A 6,955-nucleotide genomic window follows, 5' to 3' on the forward strand; every position below is an offset into this window, starting at 1 on the left:
CACATACACCTGACTTGATTATTGGAGATCCTGAAGCAGGTATAAGAACTAGAACATCAACATCAAATGAATATCTCTATCACTCTTTTTTTTCTCAGGCTGAACCAAAGAAAGTGGAAGAAGTTCTTTAAGATGCTGATTGGGTGCAAGCAATGCAGGAAGAGTTAAATGAATTTGAAAGAAATAAAGTCTGGACCATAGTGCCAAGACCAAAGAACAGATCAGTTATTGGTACAGAGTGGGTGTTCAGAAACAAAACTGATAGTGATTGCATAATTACAAGGAATAAAGCAAGGCTGGTTGCAAAAGGATATTCTCAACATGAGGGAATTGATTATGATGAAACATTTGCACCAGTTGCTAGATTGGAAGCCATAAGGATATTTTTGGCTTATGCTGCTCACAAAAAGTTTACAGTCTTTCAAATGGATGTAAAAAGTGCCTTTCTTAATGGAGAATTAGAAGAAGAAGTATATGTTGAACAACCTCCAGGTTTTGTAGATTCAAAATTTCCTCATCATGTCTACAAACTTGATAAAGCACTTTATGGCCTTAAGTAAGCTCCAAGAGCATGGTATGAGACATTAGCTCAGTTTCTTCTAGAAAGTGGATTTAACAGAGGGACAATTGAAAAAACGTTATTCTATCTCAACCATGGAAAGGACTTACTTTTGGTACAGATATATGTTGATGATATCATTTTTTGTTCTACAAATGACAGACTTTGTAAAAGGTTTGCCAAGTTAATGCAGGCAAGATATCAAATGAGTATGATGGGAGAACTTAGCTATTTTCCGGGCCTTCAAGTCAAGCAAAATGAGGAAGGAACTTTTATTTGTCAATCTAAGTACACCAGAAATTTGTTAAAGAAATTTGGAATGCAAGACTGTTCAAGTGCATCCACTCCTATGGCCACTGCAACAAAATTGGATAAGGATACTGGTATATCAGTAGATATTACTGATTACAGAGGTATGATTGGCTCATTACTCTATCTAACTGCAAGTAGACCTGATATCATGCATGCTACCTATCTTTGTGCAAGATTTCAAGTAGATCCAAGAGAACCTCACTTTATAGCTGTGAAAAGAATTTTCAAGTACCTTAAGGGTACAACTGATCTGAGATTATGGTATCCTAGAGAATCAGACTTTAAGCTAATAGGTTACTCAGATGCAGATTTTGCAGGATGCAAAATTGACAGGAAAAGCACAAGTGGAAGCTGCCAATTTCTTGGAGGCAGATTGGTTTCTTGGTTTAGCAAGAAACAAAAGTCAATTTCCACATCAACTGCAGAAGCAGAATACATTGCTGCAGGAAGCTGTTGTGCACAGATTCTTTGGATGAAGAATCAGTTTACTGGATTATGGGTTAACATATTCTAAAATCCCTATTTACAGTGATAATCAAAGTGATATTGCTATGACAGGTAATCCAGTTCAACACTCAACGACAAAGCACATCAGCATTAGGTACCACTTCATAAGGGAACACGTGATGGGGGGTACAGTGGAATTACACTTTGTTCCAACAGATCAACAACTAGCAGATATCTTTACAAAACCACTCTGTGAAGCTACTTTTACAAGATTGGTAAATGAACTTGGAATGGTTTCAGGTTCTTTCTTTAAATCTGTTTAGTTTATGTTCTGATGCATCAGACTTTATGATCAGTATTTACAGATATTACTATCTTTGTGTATTATTTGCTTAAATTGAAATTTTCTAAGTGATGATTATTGTCTGATGTGAATTTCTAAACTCTGATAGTGATATTAATGTTTCTGTGACTATTCAATCCAATGAGGATAACTGTGCTAGATGCTGACCTAGTAGTCTTTAATATACTAAAGTTCCCATGTTTGAAGTAATTGTTTATGTGGAACTTTGTTTTTAACACAAGCAAATTCTGATATTGAGCTTGGTTAAGTTTACTTTGTGTATCTTATTACTAAGTCAAAAATTAGAATAGTGCTTCTTATCTGTTAAGTTCTGATGTTGGTAAATCTTATGGATGTACTAGGTGCTGATAAACCTCACTTATCAAAAGAAAAAGAAAAAGAAAAGAAATAAAAATCAGGTACTCGTTTGAGATCTAGAGAAAAATACATGTGGAAGGGACGACCCAAGTGCATTGCTGGTATTAAGTAATATGTATTAGAAAAGCAAAATAAATTTTCTTGGTGACTTTTCACATTCTCTGATTACTGGAGAAATACTCTGATAATAGCATAAATTCTGATAAGCAGTCGTGACTCACTTACACTGAGAAGCCACTGTAAAAAGGAATTTCAAAAGATGCATAAAATGAGCACAAAACAGTTGAGGTGGACTTAGGCATGAACTCATTCTGTAGTGGACTTCAGACTTATGACAGATTTTGAGCAAAGTTCTGAGTTATGCCTTATTTCTAAGATGTACTGAAGTGAATCAGACTTTACTCTTTGTCTGATATTTAGCTTAATACACACACTTACACTCCATATGAATGATGAAAATTACTGTGGTGATCAATGTTGTTTTAGATGAACAGTTTAAGTGTCAGTTGCATAAATTCTGAGGACAAGTTCTGATGGAAGTTCTGATGATTAAGTTCTGTTGTAACCATATCAGTATTTGTGTGAAGAATTTCAGAAATAAACATTCACCTTTTGAGTTAAGGAGCCATATTTTGATTACTTTTAAATTCTGATAATAATCAAGTTCTGATGCTAACGTGACAATATTTATTTACTTGGTTTACTTTTAAGTCAATACTTGAACGGTTATATTTTTCAGAATATTGGACTATGTGAGATAAAGCAGTAATAATGATTTATTTAGTGGGAACAATTTCTTTTTGAAAAACTGGACGTGCAAAGTAATCATTACTTATTTACCGTGCCCATTAACTCTTGTCTTAACTGCTGCATGGCTGATAGCTGTAAGGTCTGTTCCACTTCTCAATAACTGTTGTCACGTGGGTTGTCTAAGTAAAAGAGATAAAAGATTTTCAAATCTTTTATTCACATTTCTATTCTATTCACTCTCTCTCTTTTTCTTATTCTCTCACATTTTCTAACGATTTTCTTTATAGAAATGTTCTCAAACACCTTTCAGGCACTCTAACTTCTAAATTATTTCTGATGGCGCCCAAGGATTTAATTGTTGATGGAGCCAAGTTTGTACCAAATAACTATGCTGCAATCTTGAATAAGGCTAAAGCTCCATCACTGAGAGAGGACGGTTTTATTGTAATACTGTTTTATTAATAAGATTATTCTGTGTTTCATACTTGTGTTCTTAATTCGATTTGATTGTGCTAGACACTGTATTCAACCCCATTCTACAGTGTGTGTGACCTAACAATACATCATCAATATGGATATAATTCATGCCTTTACCGTGTTATTTTCAGCAGTTCTAAACATGCTTAACAACTCAGTGAGTATTCTATCTATCTCATTCCTTTTGTTCTTAACAAACTGAGAATAGAAGTTGTTCAAAAATCGTTTGATCAAATCAAGTTGAGTCTCTAGACCATTCTTGAAACCCAAAATATCAAGGTACATATGCCTATCACCTTTAGAACATGTGGTCCAACCGGATATGATTCTCCCATTAATGCAAAAGTATGGTGCCTTATTATTGTCAAATCTTTCTGATGAGCCTATCCTTCAAACATCTTTTGAAGGTGCTCAATCATATCATAAGCATCATTATGCTCTTGTTTCTTCTGAAGCTCAGCACTCAAAATTACAAGCATGAGACAGGAAACATCAGTTGCATAATTAATTTACTTCTGGTAAGCATTTTGTTCTACACATGTTTCATTCTCAGTTAGAAGAAATAAGGGAGGGGTTTGAGTGACATCCTTGAACCCGAGGACAATCCTCAAGTTCCCATGTCAATCGAGGAAATTATTTCATGTCAGCTTGTCCTTCTCAAGGACTATTACATAGAGAAGTTATTTATGTTATTTGTCATTTGATATCTATAATATTAAAGTGCATAAAATGACTTAGTCTACAGATGATCATTAAATTATGTTCAAGTGATTGTTCATATATATATTCACAATATATATCTCCCACTATTTTTATCAAATCAATAGCCCTAACTATTAATTCGGAAAAAATATCTTCTATATCCTTTCTAGTGAGCCAAGATCCATATTTCACCACGCGTTAGGTCAGCTTTGGATTTTCTCCTAAAACATGATTATTTAGGTAGACAACATTTGTCAATTATATCAACTATATAACTCTTGGATAGCTTGGTGGAACAACATTTGTTCATATTTATCTAATAAATCTCGCCAAACTCTATGCCTCTAAGTTCACAATCCTATTGTGATAACTTAGTTAAGTCAAACCTAATAGTCAAAAAGTATCAATATACTTCAACACATCTCCCACGATAGATAGGAGTACTTCGCTTTGGCGAACCCACTCCTGGTCGATCCAGGGGTTAACGCATTGGACTCATTGGAAGGCATCTGATCAACTTAATATTAACTTTAGGGTTTTGTTAATTTTAAAATGATCATGATCCCATCATAAAGAGATTCCAAATTTTTCCTTGAATAAAACACTTCAAATCAATATTCGTCAATGGTTTGATTTCCAGGTAGTGAGGGAGTCACAACGGTCTCGCTTAAAACCCACAACCTTACAAGTTCAATGAACTCGCTTTTGACAAAATCGCCTCACGTCAGAAATAAAGAAAATTTGTATTTTATTCCGTGTTACATAAACACGAGAATCTCATAATCGTTTGTTCATTTTAAAATCTTGAATCGTTACCGATTTTATCTTATTTAGTAAGCATGGCATGTGTGTCGTATCTAATACATACATCCTTAATCTAATTAAGCATGCATCTTTATAAACTACTCTACACATACATTCATCATATGCACATATATATGTAAAGTGCAATAAATAAATGTGGTTGGTTATGGCTTATCCTATGTGATCTGTTAGTCCCTTAACAATATAGCAAGAATTACAGAAGGGGGGTTGAATGGAATTCTTGAACCTTTTTCTTGAAATAAAAATGTTCAACTCGATTATGGATATATTTGTTTTGATTAGCACAATGCGGAATGTAAACTTGAATGAATCAAAACATAAGTAATTAAAAACAAGAGTCTTTAAAAACTTTCAGGTGGATTTAAACAATTCCACCAGAGATATATATAATATATCGAGAGGACTCTGTGTGCAGAAATGCTCACAGCTGCTTACAAAAAAAATAGAACTGCTGAGAATACAGGAAATGCTAAAGATTGTGCTTACAAAGATTTCTCTGTTTTTTTAAGTTTCTCAGCTATCTCAGTTATATTTTCTATTTGCTACTCTCTTGGTTTATATATTACCAATATTACAAAGTCAAAAGAACTGAACAAATATAAAATCTAACAGTCTTGATCTTTGCTGCTTTTCGTCCTCTATTACCCAGTTAATGGGCTTCCACAGTGTGTTTGTATCCAACTCGACGGCTGTGTGTCAGCTTTCACTGTTCAACTGATGTTTGAATCTTGATATGATCATCCGTCGACTTTCAGATCATCCGTCGATGACTTAATTGATCATCCGTCGACTGCTATGTTAAACATCCATTGATAGTCATTTGATCATCCGTCGAAGCTTTGTTAATCATCCGTCGGTAGCTATTTTGGCACTTGACTTCATTTCACTTATACAGAATTACAAGACATTGCTTATGTACAGTTAATCAACCTATTCTGCATATCTAGTTAAAGTCAACATGACTTATATGCTAATACAGATTCTATACAAAGGTGCATACATCACTGTGCTGCAAACTTATTATTACATAAGCTACTCACCCGATGGATAATAAGTTAATCATCCTCGGGACTATAATGAGTTATCCGTCGGGACTAAAACTCTTATCCGTCGAGTGCTACATAATTTCACTAAGTAAAATCTACTTGGACATTTTGTTTAAGTGATCATCAAGTACACAACATGTTCACAACAATCTCCCCCAATTTATGTCTACTGGAATTGTAGCCATAAATTAAGAGACACTTGATGATTACAAAACATCCTTAACCTATATCTTTAAAGATAAGTAGATAAAACTGAAAGTGCTTCAATTTAAACAAAATGTACAAGGTTTTGCTCACAGTCAGTTCAAGATGCTCCTCTAGCCTGAGCAGATTTTTCTAGTTTCTTGAAGGTCTGGATCTTCTTCCAAGCTTTCTGTTGTTTTCTTCAATTTGATTCTGGAGCTGCCTGTGGAATTCTAATTCATCAGATTCTGAGAGATCTAACATTTCTTGCATCTCCAAGAGAGTCTCATTGCTAGAGATACTCAATTGGTCTTCTAATCTGAAGAATCTTCTCACACCCTTGTCATCCATGAATTCCATCAGCCAGTAGGGCCTTAGATGCACTCTTCTCCCTGTGTATGGGATGATAAGAGTCTTGGGAAGTGCATCTTTGGCTCTAACACTCCTTAGCTCTTTAATCTTCTTCAATACTAATCTTCTTGCAGTTACATTGAACCCAAAGTTTTTCTTGAAGGATGAATAGACTTTGATCAACACAGCTTGGCTTTCTTGAAGTATCCTGTGAAGAGGCCACTGAATCTCCCTTCCTCCTTTGTACTTGAACACCAACCTTTCAGGTAGGTTTCTGTATGCATTAATTGCCCTTACCTCATCCAGCTCCTCCAGATAAAGGTTTAGATCTGAGAATTCTTTGATGTCACATAAGTACAAGTAGTCTCCCCTGTTGACCTTGGGTTGAGCTTTAACTACTGACTTGGATTTGAGAGGTGACAACTTCACTTTCTTGACTGCCCTTGACTTTGTCCTTCTTGGCTTAGTAAGAATTGGCAAGTTGAAGTCAGGAATTGGTAATTTGTCCCACTCTATTGGCTCATCCTTTGGCACAATAGGCTCTCCATGTATGTTCCTGTAGGGGTCCACCACCCTTATATC

This window comes from Apium graveolens, chromosome 4 (assembly GCF_009905375.1).
Source record: "Apium graveolens cultivar Ventura chromosome 4, ASM990537v1, whole genome shotgun sequence".
NCBI classification, from domain to species: Eukaryota; Viridiplantae; Streptophyta; class Magnoliopsida; order Apiales; family Apiaceae; genus Apium; species Apium graveolens.